Source organism: Panthera pardus, unplaced genomic scaffold (genome assembly GCF_024362965.1).
Source record: "Panthera pardus isolate Hobbes unplaced genomic scaffold, ASM2436296v1 HiC_scaffold_25, whole genome shotgun sequence".
Classification (NCBI taxonomy): domain Eukaryota; kingdom Metazoa; phylum Chordata; class Mammalia; order Carnivora; family Felidae; genus Panthera; species Panthera pardus.
In genome coordinates, this window is record NW_026526821.1 from 54232245 (window position 1) to 54250947 (window position 18703).

At 43.2% G+C, this 18703-nt stretch overlaps 1 protein-coding gene across 4 annotated transcripts in view; it reads right to left on the reverse strand.

Moving 5' to 3' along the window:
* Window positions 1-18703, reverse strand: part of NCK2 (NCK adaptor protein 2) — a 153286-nt gene that overhangs the window by 69830 nt on the left and 64753 nt on the right. For all 4 annotated transcript variants that reach the window (XM_053890498.1, XM_019428485.2, XM_053890497.1 and 1 more), the window contains exon 2: window positions 4833-5018. The gene's annotated coding sequence lies outside the window, so the exon portion shown is untranslated. The remainder of the gene's footprint in view (window positions 1-4832; window positions 5019-18703) is intronic.

Below are 18703 nucleotides of genomic sequence, written 5' to 3' on the forward strand. Positions count from 1 at the left end.
CCCTATCAAAATTCCAATGGCATTTTTGTCAGAAATAGAACAATCTTAAAATTTGTATGGAACCACAAAAGATCCTGAATAGCCAAAGCAACCTTGAGGGAAAAAAAACAAAAACAAAAAAAACCAAAAAAGACTCACAAAGCTGGAGGCATGGATTTCTGATTTCAAGCTATATTACAAAGCTGTGGTAATCAAAAATGTATGGTGTTGGCATAAAAAGAGACACATAGATCAATGGAACAAAGAGCCCCAAAATAAACCCATACGTGGATGATCAATTAATTTCCAACAAAGGAGCTAAGAATATACAGCAGGGAAAGAATAGTCTCTTTAATAAATGGTGTTGGGAAAACTGGACAGCCACATGTAAAAGAATCAAACTAGACCACTATCTTGCACCATAGACATAATTCACTCAAAGTAGATTAAAGGCTTGAATATACGACCTGAAACCATTAAACTCCCAGAAGAAAACATAGGCGGTAAGCTCCTTGACATTGGTCTTGGCAATGTGTTTTTGGAAGCAAAAGTCAACAAAAGCAAAAATAAACAAGTGGGACTCCATCAGTCTAAAAAGCTTCTGCATAGCAAAGGAAACCATAAACAGAGTGAAAAGTAACCTACGGAATGGGGAAAAATACAAATCACATTATCTGATGAAGGGCTAATATCCAAAATATATAAAGAACTCATACAACTTAGTAGCAAAAACACAAACAAAAAATAGGTAGAGGATCTGAACAGATATTTTTCCAAAGAAGATATCTAAATGCCCAACAGGTACATGAAAAGGCGCTCAACATCACTAATCACCGGGGAAATGTATCAAAACCACAATGAGATATCACCTCATCATACCTGTTAGCATGGCTATTAGCAAAAATACAAGAGACAACAAGTATTGACAAGTATGTAGAGAAAAGGAAGCACCTTCTCACTGTTGATAGGAAAGTAAGTTGGTGCAGCCACTGTGGAAAACACCATGGAGATTCCTCAAAAGATTACAAACAGAAGTACCATATGATCCAGCAATCCCACTTCTGGATATCTATCCAAAGGAAACGAAAACAGGATATCAAAGAGATGTGTGCACCCCCAAATTCACTGCTATTGTTATTCACAATAGCCGAGATACGGAAACAACCTACGTGTCTATCCAGCAATGAATGGATTAAGACGTGGTGTTTATGCATAATGGAATAACATTTAGCCGTGGAAAAAAAAAAAAAAAAAAAAAAGGAAATCCTGCCATTCTTGACAACACGGATGGACCCTGAGGCATTATGCTAAGTGAAATAAGCCAGCAGAGAAAGACAAATCTTGTGTAGTATCACTTATATGTGATATCTGGCGGGGGGGGGGGGGGGGGGGGAGGTCAAACTCCTAGAAACAGAGTAGAAAAGTGGTTGCCAGGGACTGAGGTTAGAGGAAACAGCCAGAGGTTGATAAAAGGGACACACTTCCAGCTAGAAGATAAATAAAGCTTAAGGATCTAATGTATAACAGAGTGACTACAGTTAATAACACTGCATTATTTAATCGAAATTTGCTAAGAGGGAACCTAAATGTTCTCACATACACACAGGAGAAGAGAAATATGTGAGGTGATGGACGTGTTAATTAACTAGATGGTCAGGATTCTTTCACAGTGTATATGGTGTATCAAATCACCATGAAGTATGCTTTCAGTATCTCACAATTTTGTCAATTAGACCTCCAGAAAACTGAAAAAAAGAATAAAGGAAATGATGTGGACAGGATCCCCGCTAACATCTGCTCTCCGATACTCCTATCAGCAAATTGACGGTCTGAAATCTTCGTCTCCTTTCCTTCACTTCGCTCACGAGTCTTCTCACCTAAGCCACGGTCTTTCCTGCCCCGTAACACCATGATCCTTCTACCCCTTAAGCTTCTGTCCTGAAAATGGTTCTAAATCGTTTCTCAAAAGATGAGAGATTTTCAGCATAGTGTGCCATGCCCTTTCATGTCTTTCATCCCCAGTAAACGCCAGCCAGCCTCCAACGACCATGAACCCCAGTCGATTCTCAATCATACATGAGAAGAGTTAAGTACAGGCTAGGCATTCTCTAACAGTTCTAATGTAAATGGGAAAGGGTCTGCTGCCAGGCTTCTCCCATGGTCTCCACTTCGCAAAATAGGCAGGGTCAAGGTTAGGGAGTTCCCAAGATTCTGCTCTTCAACCTCAAAGTGGGGGAGGCTCCAGGGAAGACAATATGGGGCAGGGAAGTGCACAACTTGGTAAACAGGGGCTTGGGACTCCAGTTGGGCCCCTCTGAGATGGAGCATGGACATTCCACCGTCTTCATTCATTCCACCCTCAGCCCGGCCCTAGGTGCAGGTCTGCGCTAGGACAGGGCAAACTTTGTGTCCCAATAACTGGGCAATTCATTCGAGGCTGACATCCCACTAACCACCTTACCAGGCTAGCACGGCTGTCACTTCTTTCCAAAATGTGCCCTTTTCCTGCTGGCAATTGAAAGACCACTGACCAAAGAGCATGCTGGGTCCCCACCCATATTGCTTAAATGATCTGGAAACTCTAAGATCCATTACCCAGTGAATTCACCTAGCTTGTCCTTGCCAAGGGGACCCAGTATGCCTCGGTGCACACATGCCCTCATTCTTCAAAACTCACTCCAAACAGAGCATCCTCTGGTTTTTCCAGACTCCTCTCTGAGGGCCAGCCAGATCGCCCTGCCATGTGCACCAGGGACTCACTGTAAGAAACCAGCCACAGCTGTCAGGGTCCAGTCTCATCCCACAAGGGCATGAGAAAGGCTTTCTAGAGCTTATTTTATCTATTTTTGTAGCTGCTAAAACACAGTGCTAAAACGGTCAATGGTTTAGAATCTAGTTGGTGCTCACAATAAATATTTATTATACAAATGGATACATCTAATGATTTTCCCACTGGACATTTATCTAAACCACAAAAGTAATTCTTAATAAGTCAATCAGGGTTTTTTGGTCATGGATGTCATGAGCTTATAGAAATGAACTAGTTAAAATAATATGTGTATAGATATCTCTGTAAGTATCTTTTCATGGTTATGAATGGTTCTCTATCTAACTGTACACAGGAATCAACCATTTGCCTAATAGTAATAGATACCTGCAGGGCACTCGTGCAGAATATACTGCTAGGAGTGAGCACGTTACTTTCTCTGCCTTACCACTCTCCGAACGAGACACTTTCAGAATAACTGAAGTGATAACATGAAGTGTGTTAATGCCATTAAGTGTCACATTCTAATACTGATGAATTCCTGATGAATCCTGACGATCAGATTTGAGGATTTTCACTAATTTCTCGCTTATTACCATGAAATAAGTGACTGCATTTATAAAAGACTAAGTCTTAAAAGGTTCCACTTCAATGACTATTATAAAAAATTGATTTGCAAAGGGTAAGAGCTTTTCTGTGTAATGGAAATCTCCTAGGATTGGACATGAAACATGCCAATGGTGTTTATCTTACATCAGGTCTGAAGGAGAAACCTGGGAATGCCCCATCGACGCATGAGGCTATGTAAAGCTAGTAAGAGACCAGTCCAGGGGGCACAGGGTCAGGATAACTTTAAGCACAGTGGGAGAGAGGAAGGAGGGCACAGAATTCAGCTACACAATATGACCTTCAAGCTCTCAATTCCAAACCAAGCCCTAGACCTGGAAATCACAATGAACAACACTCTAAATAAATGGGACATGTCATTTCCTCCAAGTGAAATCATAAAGGATAATAATAAGCTGAAGACACCCAGACACTTAATCCTACTCTTATGAAATACTACCTATTATTTCTGTGCTGTTCAGGTTACTACACTTCAAAAAGGAGCAGAAGTAAAATTAAGAAGCCTCCAAAAAAAAAAAAAAGTCGTTAAAGGGGAAAAAAAAAACCCACTTACAAAAATTTTAGCAGCAGTTTTAGATGAGATGAAAGCTAATTCTCATCTATATTAAATTAATAAACTTACAGAAATCATACCAAGAGATTCTACAGCCCAAAGTTATAGATTCAAGAACAGTTTAAAACAATTTGTGAATAACACAAGCAAAATAAGGGTCTGAGGAAAAGCTAGTGAATTGGGTGTTCCCACCTCCAAACTGTACCTTCTTCATAAAGCCTGCCTACGGCCCAGCCAGAGACAGAACACCAGATTAACCACACTACCAAACCACAACCCTTACAATTTCAATCATATGTCCCAAATGATTTGTTAGGGCTGAAAAATATTTCTGTTATACAGACTACATGTTTCTGCCCAGGAACGGCTATTACAGGATCCCTGGATCTCAGAGCCCACATGCTGTATTACGGGTACAGTTTTAACACGTGCGAGCAGATTTCTCATACAAACAAGCAGAATTTTCCCCAGAATCCTTTATCTGTTTGCACATTTACACGTAGACTATTCTTCTAGGCGTCACAGTTGGAACGAACCTTTACCAGACCAAAAGCATCCTGAAGGCAGTTCTTATTTATCTCATAGTCCCAGAGCAGCACAAGGAAGGCCTCGACTTGTACAGACTCAAGGCCACCTTGAGCTGTTGCCACAGGGCGTTTTATAAGTGGGGGGACACCCACCATTCTGCTTCCTGGTTACTCAAGTAATGCCATCATGTGCTGATGCAGGAACAGTCAACTCATTTTTGAACCAGGGCCCTTGAAAACTTACAGTTTATGTAGCTCAATACATGAGGGCCACACTTCTTGTCATTTTACTAATGGAAAACCTACCATGCAAATCGAGCATTTGAGGCGAAAGCACCAACTTCTCCCAGCTGTTTTAAGCAGGAAATCACAGGCTTACCTTTGGCACTCAGTTATAAGAGATGACTGGCAAAATGCAGAACTCCTCAAAAGGTGAATTTCTCAGCTGGTCACACCTCCTGAAGTTACAAAGCTGCAGGAATTCTCCAGATTCTTGAATCCAACCCAAATCTCAGCAGAGGATTATGATCTGGGGAATCACTTGTATAGAAGGAACATATGAATTCTGAAAGGAAACAGAAAAAAACACATTTATTAGGACCACGTGCTCGTTTGATTTTAAGTTAACTGCCTGAAAATTATTTGCCTGAAACCAGTAATTTTCTTTTTTAAATAGAATTTATTGTCAAGTTAGCTAACATACAGTGTATACAGTGTGCTCTTGGTTTCGGGAGTAGATTCCCATGAATCATTACTTACATACAACACCCAGTGCTCATCCCAACAAGTGCCCTCTGCAACGCCCATCACCCATTTTCCCCTCTCCCCCACGCCATCAACCCTCAGTTTGTTCTCTGTATTTAAGGGTCTCTTATGGTTTGCCTCCCTCTGAAACTAATTTTTTGCCCCTTCCCTTCCCCCATGGTCTTCTGTTAAGTTCCTCAAATTCCACGTATGAGTGAAAACATATGATCACTGTCCTCTGCCCGACTTATTTCACTTAGCATAATACCCTCCAGTTCCATCCACATTGTTGCAAATTGCAGGATTTCATTCTTTCTCATTGCTGAGTAGTATTCTATGGTATACATAAACCACATCTTCTTTATCCATTCATCAGTTGATGGACACTTGGGCTCTTTCCATACCTTGGCTATTGTTGATAGCACTGCTATAAACATTGGGGTACAAGTGCCCCTATGCATCAGCACTCCCATATCCTTCGGATAAATTCCTAGTAGTGTCATCGCTCGGTCGTAAGGTAATTCTATTTTTAATTTTTTGAGGAACCTCCACACTATTTTCCAGAGTGGATGCACCAGTTTGCATTCCCACCAGCAGTGCATGAGGGTCCAATATTTTCAATACACCCCAGAAGAAAGTTGCTTTGTACCTACTGACCCCTGCCCAAACAAAAACGTCCTCCTCCTCCACCTTCAGATCCCTGTCTGGTACCTCTGAGGCAGTCAGGTACCTCTATGGAGGAAAGAGATGGGGACGGTGGGGACAGCTAGCCATAACCCAGGCACCTAAGTTCCCAAGATTCTTCAGCCCTCTTCCCCAAGACGGCTCCTCCCCACAGCCTTCCAAGCCTTCTGGAAACAAAAGAAAGGTTGCCCGGTGGAAAGGAAGCAAGTCTGAGAGCCTAATGAAGGGAGAAGGGTTGCAGAGAGCAGGGATGTTTAAATTTAGAGACTCACTCCTCTGTCTCGGAGGTCTCTTGCACTGGCCATTTACTGGGAGAGATCCCCTACTGGACCCCACAGCCTTGTGCTACAAACCATCCCTGCAGGAAATCTGAGAATAACGTCCAGAAACCACAAGGAAGTGGGGACAAGAGCAGCCTGACGGAGATGACCTGTGGCCTCTCCCCCTTGCTCTGGGGGAGTCTGCTGCTGCCTTACGTTCTCTGCACTTGGGGGGCTCTTTTCAGTCCTTGCCCAGCATTGCTGAGGGGACCCTGAAGCTCTGTGGACCTCCAAGAGAGTTCACTGACAGTTTTAATTACATTTCAGACCCAGAGGGGATCGGTCCTGACAGTTCACTCAGAGAAGATCTATTTATTCATCCCTAGCATGATTATGACCCAAAACGTTAAATACCCCATGGAAAAAATCAAATTCTATTTTAGTCCAATAGAAAAAGATAATTCAAGTAGGGCTTTCATAAAAACGTTGAATGGCACATTCATAAATTTTGATTAAAAAATTAATTTCCTCTTTATGCACTCTCTAGCATTATTTTAAAGACTGCAGACCTTAAAAAATATATATGTATATATATATATATGATTTAATGCAAGGAAAAGGTGATGCCGCAGCACAAAAGAAATACTAGGTTTGGGCAAGACGTGTACCAGGACAATTACACCCTTCTCTCTGCTACATGTTTACAATCAAATGACAGGATCTCCAGAAATAGAAGTTTTAGTATCCGGACTCAGGTCCTGAGCAAGTATTCTTTTTTTTTTTTTTTTTTTTTTTTTTTTAACCTTTATTTATTTTTGAGAGAGACAGAGTGAGAGCGGGGGAGGAACAGAGAGAGGGAGACCCGGAATCTGAAGCAGGCTCCAGGCTCTGAGCTGTCAGTACAGAGCCCGATGCGGGGCTCGAATCCACGAATGGCTATCTGGGATTCAAGTGTGAAAAAGGAAGGCTGCAGTGTTTTCCCAGAGAAAAGCATTTCACAGACAAACGGTCAATGCACAAAGCATAAGCCTTCAATGGAAATAAACAGAGGGATCAAGACCTGTCTCATCCTGGGTTTAAATGTACCCTGCCCACGTCCTATGTTTATTTAATGTGGGGCTATTGGCGTATTCAAAACCTCTGGTAAGGACAAACATTTCCAATCAGATCTTAAGTACAAAGATTTAAACCCATCAGGAAAGCATACACTCTTATGCAAAAACCACCTCAGACTGCAAACGCTACCCAGCACAAGGTCAGCTGGACTGCAGAAGGTTCTCGCCCAAGAATTGACTCAAGGACAGTCTACAGAGTGTGTTGCACACAGACGGGAATATACGAAACGCGTCTAGGTTTTCCTTTGAAAATATTTCTCCACTAGCACCATGTGCATCTCCCTTTAGAAACAGATGACGAAGAGGTAGAACCAGAAAGCAATGAACCCTGATACCAAACATATCTCCCCTCCACATTACTTTGGACTCCTAATAATGCAACATTTTGTCACCGCGAAATCCACAGGATTTTCTGAATTGTCTGTAACACTGACATTTTCTTTTTCTCAAATATGTTTGTGAAAAACCTGAGCCACAACTTGGGGCTTCTCCCCGGTCTTCTGGGGGCATCTGGCTACAGCACCTGTTTCAACTGGGAGGGTGTGCTCTGGGCTTGCGTGCCTCGGTACCTCGATCTGCAATTCTGGGAGCACTATGGGTCCTGGGGCCAGGGCCTGCCCCGCCACCAGTGCCGACCTTAGTCTAATTTAGACTTCCAGTGCCTGCTACAGCACCAGACACCGGAGGTCCCGGGCGGTGTCCTTCATACCTTAGCCCCGCATGGAGGTCCAGTGGTGACGTCCATCACTAATGCGCTTTACTCCAGGGGAGTCATGAAGGATTAGCAAGGGGGGATGCGCCCCGTTCTGCTGATGGCCCAAAGCTGTGTGTGGGGACGCTCAGCTCTACCTATTTTACAGCTGGCCACTGTTCCCGGACCATTCAAATCTCCTGAAGGCTCATACTGGTGCTCAGGGGATACCACCTCTCCTTCTCCCTGATTCACAGAAACAGAGTAACAGGCAGAGACGAGAAGAGCTTGTCCTGGTCCCAGTGAGACACTGCACTGGTGCTCCCCCTTCACAGCAACCCAATGAGAGAAATCTTATCATACAGCTCAGGGACTAAGCCACGAGATGGCCCACAGCCAGAATCTAAACCTACGCTGGCCTGATTTGAAATTTTTTTATTAACATTTACTTATTTTTGAGAGAGACAGAGCATGAGCGGCAGAGGGGCAGAGAGAGAGGGAGACACAGAATCCGAAGCAGGCTGCAGGCTCCAGGCTCTGAGCTGTCTGCACAGAGCCCAACACGGGACTTGAACCCTCGAACGGTGAGATCATGACCTGAGGCAAAGTCAGACGCTCTACTGACTGAGCCAGCCAGGCGCCCCGGCCTGATTTCAGAGCCCTGCCAATGCTCTTTCTCCTCAGAAAAGATCACCACTAACAGGTAGAGCCTGGAGACTCAGGCAGAGACTGACTGCCGCCGCCATCGGTCTGGAGTATCTGCTACACTGGGAGGCCAGCTTCAGCCTCTCCAATCAGGTAGGGACAGCATAATGCTGCGTCAAAGAAGCAAGCCCACGAAGGCACACAGCACCTTATTTTCAAAGGAACCGTTTCTCTTAGATGTTAATGCAGCAAAAAGAATTACTGAAAAACATCATCTGACTGGGTTGAGTAGTGCACACAACCAAAAGAGTCGCAGGTTACATCAGGTGAGCATCACAACCCAATGTTACACATACCAAATGCACCACGAGAAACCTCCAGACCCCTAAATTTTAGGCCCTCTGGGCTCCCAAATGTCACAGCCTCATCTCGCCCTTTCTTACCCCTCTTTGTCCTCTCCACGTGAGACCCCTCTTCAGAGCACATAGGCCCTACAGTGGCCCAAGCTGACATCCAGCTCAGAATGAATATGCAGGGTCCCTGCCTGACCAGAAGGACATGGGGCCAGGCTATCTTGGTGACTTCTGGCAGAACTAACTATGTTTCATTCCTACCAAGCTACTTGGTGGAAAACTTTATTCTGGTGGGAAAGTGCTAGTTTCAGACACTGAACAAAGCTATACAAAAGTCTCCTTGAGTGGCCTGGCTAAAATTCAACCCTGGTTTCTTCCCCCATGTGGACTCACACCATGCACAGTGGTCCCCAGTCAGGGCCCAGAGAGTAATGGAAGGCCATAAGCAAGGGTCCAAATTTCAAAAAGTCCCATGAAATTAGGATTCTTACTCAAGATAAAGCAGTCCTGAGCAAGACAAACTCCAAGTTTTTTTCTTTTTAATTTTTATGTGTGTGTGTATGTGTATGTGTGTGTGTGTTTATTTTTGAGAGAGACAGAGAGAGAGAGAGAGCGCGTGAATGGGGGAGGGGCAAAGAGAGAGACGGAGACACAGAATCCAAAGCAGGCTCTAGGCTCTGAGCCATCAGCACAGAGCCTGACACGGGGCTCAAACCCACGAAACATGAGATCATGACCCAAGCCGAAGTTGGATGCTTAACCTACTGAGCCACCCAGGCGCCCTAACAAACTCCAAGATTTTCTGCATTGGGCTGCTTTTCTATCTGTTCTAAATGACAATGCTGGTTATCAGTTGATTATATCTGTTGATTAGAAGTTCATTAATGAAAATGGAAAAAAAAAAAAAAAGAAGTACTGATTTCTAACTCTCTGAACAGCCACAAAGTGCCATCACATATGGCTAAGGCAGGTGTTTGGAGAGGAGCGAAAATGGGTCAGATTTTAAGCTCTGAGGTTTCTACGTTCTAAAATAATGGAAATTTCTGCCTTGTAGGACTGAAACTGCGGGCAATGGGGTCAACCACATATAAGGAGATCACAAAAAGTGGCATTAGTCCACAGATCAGAATGGGGTCCCAGGCCTGGTTCAGTGACCCAATGCCCTGTATGACTCTGTGCCTCTGTTTCCTCCTTCAGGACAAGGGTCCTTCAGCTCCAATTCTGCGGCTTTGACGTACAAGTGGATTTAAGAATTATCAAAACTTGATGGTGCGGTACCAAAAAAATTATTAAGGCTTATCTAAAATACCATGACAAAAAAGTCATAATGCAAATCTTAATATGAATTTAAGTTTTACAGTCCACTGCCTAAAAATTCTAACAGATAGGAATTTGATTAGCAACGCCACTTCCAATGGTTTGTTAAGATTTTTGTTTATATAGTTGATGGTACAAAACTCCATTCTCCAAAAGGTCTGATAAGGTGTGTTACTCCTGAGATCTTCCCCCTTGTCCAAATCAGTTTTCGGGATCAGCCTACAAAGCCTGCTATCCACCTCAACGCCATAGCTAGACAATCTAATGACACATACAGGCATACCTTGGAGTTACTGAGGGTTCAGTTCCAGACCACTGCAATAAAATGAATACTGCAAGAAGCAAGTCATGAATTTTTTTTTTTTTTTTGGCTTTCCAGTGCATTTAAAGTTATATTTACACTATAATGCAGCCTATTAAGTGTGCAACAACATTAGGTCTAAGAAAACAATGTACGTGCGTAATTAAAAAATACTTCGTTGCTAAAAAAAAATGCCAGCCATCATCACTGATCACCGTGATTAATCACAAATGTAATACTAATGCAATAGTTGGAAATACTGCAAGCCTTAACCAAAACGTGACATGAAGACGTGAAGTGAGCAAATGCCGTTGGAAAAGTGGCGCCAATAGGCTCGCTCAACCCAGGGTTGCCACAAACCTTCAATTCGTGAAAAACACAATACGACCGAAGAGCAACAAAATGAGGCATGGCCGTCACATTATTAAAAGGCTCACTAGCACTCTTTATGACACGGGCCCGTTGCTGTCCAGATAGTTACAATACCCATAAAAGGTACACTGACAAAACTAAACCTTAAACACTAACATGCACTACTGGATAAAACTTGGGCAAAACCCCTTTTGTTTCAAAAGGCAGGATGGACGGACAGGGAAGGCAAGGCAACACAAAACAAGACACACAGACTCTAAAATCTTATCTGAGACAATTCTGGTGTGCCAGGTAATTCAAAGGCTTTTAACTATGAATATGTGTAAGAATTATTAATTATTTTGCTGAAGTTCAAGTCCTTTACTTTTGGGGGATAAAGAACTGAAAGAATGGGGGAAAATGGAAGAAAGACCAAGGTCGACAAATGGGGTACAGGTGAGCAAATTCTCTAATTTTTTTTTTGTGTTATTTATTCTTGAATGAAAGAGAGAGTGAGCATGAGCGGGAGAGGGGCAGAGCGAGAGAGAGACACAGAATCAGAAGCAGGCTGCAGGCTGTCAGCACAGAGCCGGACATGGGGCTCGAACTCACAATCCGTGAGATCGTGACCTGAGCCGAAGTCAGGCGCTCAACCAACTGAGCCACCCAGGAACCCCAAGCAAATCCTATTTCTCTCTCCCCTCCCTCCTTCTCTCTCTTTCTCTCTCTCTTTAATTTACACTTTTTAAAAACAGAATCTTAAAAAGCAAGCAAGAAGGCCAGACACAGGCTGTTGTTAACAGTGGTTACAACCAATAAGCTTATGGGGTGGAAACAGGGGTGAGGAGTATGATTTTACTTTTAACTTTTCTGTAACATTTTTACAACTACGTCTTACTTTGGTGATTAGGACATTAATCTATTAGATAAAATCACATCCCCTTTCCCATTTCTCTTCATTGCATGGTTTTCCGGAAGGGAAGCCCAGCCAGGACATAGGGCACATGCTCTCTCCCCTTCCTCTCATCCATACTCCCTGCCCCAGGCACTAAACAAGCCCTCACCATCAGCCCTCCTCTCCATTCCGGTTTTGCCATTTCAGAACTCCACTGCTAAGATGGCTGCTCACTGCCTTGGTCTCCAAAGCCCTCTCCCACCTTCACCTCATCTTTGGGAACTTCCTGCAGATTCTCGGCTCCCTCCCCACCCTGTTCCAGTGCCCAGTAGAGGGCTGAAATCCTACCCTCTTTCAAGAGGCTGTTCAAGGCCCCTCCTCTCGAAAGAGTTTCTGGATACCTCCAGAGTCAGTTAAGCACTCTTCCTTCTGGGTTTGAATTGTGTCTCCCCAGATTCCTCTGTTGAAGTCCTAACCCCCAGTAGTACTTCAGAATGTGACAGTATTTGGAGATAGGATCTTTAACGAGGTCATTAAGTTAAATGGAGATTGACGCTAATCTGATACGACTGGCGTCCTTATAAGAAGGAGAAGAGACACTAGGAATGCTCGAGCACAGAGGGATGACCATGGGAGGAGGCAGCAAGATGGCAGCCATCTACAAACCAAGGAGAGAAACCAAACCTGCCAACACCGTGCTCTTGGACTTCCAGCCTCAGAACTGTGAGAAAATAAATTTCTGTTCTTTACGCCAGTCAATGCCTGTGGTCTTTTGTCATGGAAGCCCTGGCAAACTAATATACCATTTCCTTCACCAGTTCTCATCACATACCGCAGAAACCTGAAAAACATGCCCTAAATGAATGCAGGAATGAATGAATGGAAGGAACCAGTCAGTAATAAATCCACCAGAAAACCCACAGCATCTCCCGGCTTCCTTCCTCCTGGGCACAAAAGGAACAGACTCTCCAGTTTTCATACACATATTCTTTCTTTCAAACCCAGTTTAAACACTGCCACCTCTGGGAACACGCTCCCAGGTCCCCTACATAGAAGGTCTTGCCTTCCCTCCTCAGTGCAAAGTCCTACTGCAACATTCACCATACTGTACCATAATTAGCGTACTTTGCATTTTAACGGAGATGTTTAACCATTTGCAGAAGTAACCAGGGTATGTCTCCCCAGGTACAGTAACACTCAACCTCAACACCTATGGACCTATAGGCAATCACTCTGCCCCAATCCCGACTAGGTGACTTGAAAGCAAATCCCACACAAAAAATTATTTTATCTATACACACTGAAGTGTGTACCACCAGTAGATAAGTACAACTCCATTATTACCCCTAAAAGAACAATTAATTCCTTAATATAAGCCTCACATTTAGTGTTCCAATTCTCCCAATTTGCTCATAAATGTCTTTTTAAGTTTATTTATTTTGAGAGAGAGAGAGCATGTGCACACATGAGAAGAGGAAGAGAAGAGAGAGGGAAAGAGAGAATCCCAAGCAGGCTCTACACCATCAGCACAGAGTGCAATGTGGCACTCAAACTCAGTAACTGTGAGATTGTGACCTGAACCAAAATCAAGAGCCGGATTAACCAACTAAGCCACCTCATAAATGTCTTCTTATAGCTGATTTATTTGAATCAGGATCCAAATAATGCCCATAAATTACAATGTTTTGTATGTCTTTCGAGTCACTTTAAATCTATTTTATTTTAATGATGATTTGTTAAAGAAGCTGGGTCATTTGTCCTGCAAAACATTTAGCATTCTGGATGTTGTAAATTTCATTTCTCTGATGCTGTTTTACATGTCCCTCTACCCCCGGCATTTCCAGCAAATGGGCAGTTAGTACAAAGGACTCATCAGATGGAAGAAGACTAACTTTTCTCAAGGGCAGAGACCCAGGACTGACCCTGTACTTGGTACCAGGGTGCAACCCAATTAATCAGTGATTCAGTAAATGACAAAACAAATTGGAAGCACTAATGTATCAGGGCAGTCCTCCACTTCCATCCTTTCCACTGGTCCCATTTCTTCCTTCCTTCCTTCCCTCCTTTTTATTTTAGAGAGAGTGTGTGTGAGCAGGGAAGAGGGGCAGAGGGAGAGAGGGAGAGGGAAAAAGAGAGGGAGGGAGGGAGGAAGAGGGAGGGAGGGAGGAAGAGGGAGAGAGGGAGAGAGGGAGAGAGAAAATCCCAAGCAGGCTCCACACTCAGCGCAGAGCCAGTCAAAGGGCTTGACCCCATGACGCTGGGATCATGACCTGAGCAGAAATCAAGAGTAGGACACTCAACCGACTGAGCTACCCAGACACTCCTCCACTGGTTCCATTTTCCAGCGGGATCCTCCCTGGGATCACAGGCATGGTGCTTCCCTCCACTTCTAGGCCCTTCAAAAAGAAAAGGTCCCACTCTACTTCTTCAACTGAGAATAGGTATATAATACTAAGACTAAAAGTCATAAAATAGTCGAAGCACTGAATGCTGTTCTTCTGGTTTTTAATAAAATGATTTTAAAAAGAATAACCATCTGTGGGGAAGATGAGTCCTGGGCAGTGGCTCCAGGTGGCATGGTTTCACTGACGGACACTCTTACACAACCCCAGAAAGGCAGCATTCATGCCCCCAAACTACCCTATTGAGAATGCTTCTCCTGTATTTCTCTAAAACAAGAGTCCTTTTTTTTTTTTTTTCTACAAGGAACATTTCCATTGTTTTATATAAATCTAAGCCCAGAATTAATCAAATCAGAAATCTCAAATCCTTTATTTCCCCTGCCCTTCAAGTTCAACACCTCGGCGTTATTTTAGTGCCACACATTAATTTTAGAGAGAACACTAAATCTGCTAAGCCTGCAGCTGACACGCATGGGCATCACAGGATGGAACCATCTAGAGAGAGCTGTTCAGGGGAGGGTCTAGGTTCTCATTAACTCAGGATTAAACCACCGTATTCCTAAGTGAGTGAACTATAGGGCCTGATGCAGATTTTAGTACTCCAGGGATCTGAAGGGCTACTCAAACCCCATTTTTGTTCTAGATCACATCATTGGCCTTTTAAGAAACCAAAACGGGACTCTCAAGATGAGGGTGGGGGACATGATTTTTATAGCTATTAGATGAAGGTAGTGGCTCAAAAAAGACTGGGAAGAGTCCATGATCTTTGGCATCTGAGAAATCCCTGGAAGTTTAGAGAACAATTGAGCTCTGGAGGAAGATTTTGTGGGAAGGTTGTTTGTTTTAATTTGGTAAATTACTGGTAACTGAGAAGCCTCCCACAGAATGAATTTGTTTCTTCTTCTTTTTTTTTTTTTTTTGAGAGACACAGAGAGACCGAGCATGAGTGGGGGAGGGGCACAGGGAGAGGGAGACACAGAACCTGAAGCAGGCTCCAGGCTCTAAGCTATCAGCACAGAGCCTGATGCGGGACTCGAACCCACGGACTGTGAGATCATGACCTGAGCCAAAGTGGGACGCTTAACGAGTGAGCCACCCACGTGCCCCGAATTTGCTTCTAAGGAACTGTGTGGAAAAAAAAAAAATCTCACTGCATATTATCCTATTTCATTCATTTCTGATGGGTACTGAATACACTTGATTTGTTTCTCCCACTTTTTTTTTTGTTTCTCCCACTTTTAATTAGGGGTGATGCTCATATAGATAATATAGTATCCCCTAAATGTATCCCATAAAATTCCATAAAATATGGAATGAAAAGGAAGCTGGGTGAATTAAATTTTCCCATCAAAAAAAGGCTAACAGTTATAAAGTTTAACTTCCAGAACAAATTTATGATTATTCCAAGTGAACAGAAGTGTTAATAATATTGTGTTCCGAAAGTATGCTTAGCTACTTTTAAATATTCCTAAAATGGTCAGAGTGTGTTTAACCCCCATTTTCCCCAAATGCCAGATGCTTTCACAATTCTGTGCCTTTATGTCTACTATTTCTTTCCCTATACTGGGAATATCTTTACCCCTCCAGCTTCCCAAAGCCACTGTCCAGACAAATCCAACTCATTGCTCAGACATGAACTCAAATGTTCTCCTTTTGGGGACATTCTACAGGAATGGAGGATGTTTCTGAAGAAATCACTCTTTTATAATCATAAACTCTCCTATTTCAAGGCTATCTAGACAGGAAGAGCCTCCAGGAAAGGACCTCCACACGCTGAGGTCCATATGGCTTGGCCACATGGCAGGCGCTCGATAAAATGATAATATCCGACATTTATCATCCAATAAACTTTCACTTCCTTAATTATATTTGTAAGATCTGTTGCAATTGTCCAATACCCTACAGCATTCAGTGCCATCTGGCCCAGAATCCTCTCCTCCCAAATTTCAATCCAAGAGACCCTGAATCCCTTATACAACTGTCCTTGAGCCAGCTTGTGAGTGTGAACATGGAGCCTTAAATACAGATAATGATGTAACCATGCCAAAACCAAAGGATGGTTCTACTTAACGAACCATATTTCTTAATTTTACTGCTATAAATTAATTTTTCTAGAGTATTTCACTTGTTAAATAAATTAGCAATGATTCAATGAGAGGGAATGAATCAAAGAGTACTTTGAAATTCTAGAGTTCAAATATATATATATATATATATGACTTCCTATGGCAGCTGCCCAATTAATGTCATCCATAAAGCCATTCAAATACTGTGTGTGGGCTGAAATCCAATTAAGTCATTTCTGTCTGAATATCCCCAAAGAGCCTCCTGGTGAGCTCAAAGTAGAAATAATCACAAATGCCAGATTAGCTGTGTAAGCACTTCCAAAGCTGAAACCAGACGAGAGCGTGAAAATCTACAGGCCCAGCCTTTTAACTGGGCACAAAGGAAAAAACATTTCAATGACCACCTGGCAGAAAGTCAAACCCATTTCCTTGGTCTGCCAGGTCTTCTCAGATAATCTTCACCCAGTGTAAGCATCAAAAAAGAAAAAAGCTTTGATCCCTTCATTTACACACATTATGAAATGATAAACTTTCGCTCCACAATGTAATTTTGTGCACAAGAGGAAACAGGAAGAGATTTCAAACTTGCTCTGAATTCACCATTTTGTTCAACCAACCTTTTATGGACTAGGTCTTGAAATTAATAAACAATGAAATTTACAACTGCCTCTATGCATGTAATTTGTCCCATAAAAACATGCAAAGCCAAAACCTTTGAGAGGTTGAGGGACAGAACAGACTCAGCTCATGAGTTCAATTTCTCTTTCACCTTACAACCCATCGCTCAGATTCCCAAGTAGGCAAAATACAGAGTATCTTCAGGTTATGTACAATAGGCAACATTTGAGTGTTTTTACCATGTAATCCAGAAACGGAAAGGGCACTAGCTTGCCTATTCATTCTCAACAGATCCTTCCTAACATCCACTGAATTAGTATGTCTACAATTTGTGAAAGCTCCTGGTGATTACAATGCCAGCCGCAGGTAAGAACCACCACTACAGAGGAAGACGAGAAAGTAAAAAGGGCCAGATCAAGAAACCTTATTCTCTCAACTTTCAATATTCGAATACAAGGGCTGTCTGAAAGAAGATTAATCCAGGTAATGAAGTTGGCCATGCCTCTGCATAGGCTCTAAAGGACACAAGGACTTTGTTTAAACTGGATGCAAATCCCAGGTCTGCGTCTCACTAGTTTTAGGACGTTGAGGCTTCTACTTAGCCTCGGAGACTAGGTTTGCTTGGAGGCAGTATCAGTCACCTCACTGGTAGAATCAAAGGCATGCTTAGTCAATGAAAATGTGCAACATATCCACTATGTGCAAACACCGTACATAAATAAGGCACAGAACACCTGCTGTCCTTCTAAAGACCTCATTCTGGTGAGGGACCAAAGTCAAATATGAGATGACACAGCAGAGTTTCTTTATTTCTTCAGTTACAAGAAAATTCACCTATATAATATGTACATCAGCTAACTTTTCCTAGGTAACGTCTAAAACAGATGCGTGCTATCCAAAATTTCTGCTAATGTCTGCTTTACAATTAAAAAATTATGAGGGGTGCCTGGGTGGCTCAGTCGGTTGGGCGTCCGACTTCGACTCAGGTCATGATCTCACGGTTCATGGTTTGAGCCCCGTGTCGGGCTCTGTGCTGACAGTTCAGAACCTGCAGCCTGCTTCCAATTCTGTGTCTCCCTCTCTCTGGCCCTACCCTGCTCACGCTCTGTCTCATCTCTCTCTCAAAAATAAATAAACATTAAAAAAAAATTGAAATAAAAAAATTATAAGGAGACAATCAAACAGTGTGTGTGTGTGTGTGTGTGTGTGTGTGTGTGTGCGCGCGTGTGCGCGTGTGTAAACAAACATAACAGCTTTAGGTAAAAAATACTTTATGATGGAACAAACAAGGAGGTCTAATCTCACTTTCCTGAGACGAATCTTCTGACAGAGGACCTACAAATGTCTCTCGGGACCTCTTCTCCAAGCAAAACCTTCCTCACTGGAAAGAGGACAAGGTTCCCTGAAACTCATCACCCCATTCTTGCTTCTAGGCAGACTTCAAGTTAAGTCACCCAACCCATACTGTGCTGGGTGCTGGACACACAATAGACAAGACAGACGTATGCTTTACTCCCACAAAACAGACTCAACAGACGACTGACTGGAAGAGCCAAAATGGGACTTCTGGATGCTGTCCATCACTTGTGTAAGAGAGGCACACAATCAGTCAGGGACGTCCAGAAAATAGACACACTGCTGCTAACTTGCATGGTAAAAGTGCCTGACCCCGCCATGCTTTTCAGGCAGCATCACACCTGCCTGGGGGGCAGGGCGGGGGGGGGGGGGGGGTTGGCCTCTCATTACACCTGGGCAGGTGTTTTCTGAGCGTTGTGTGCTCCTCACTAATCCTCCTGCTCCGCTTCACC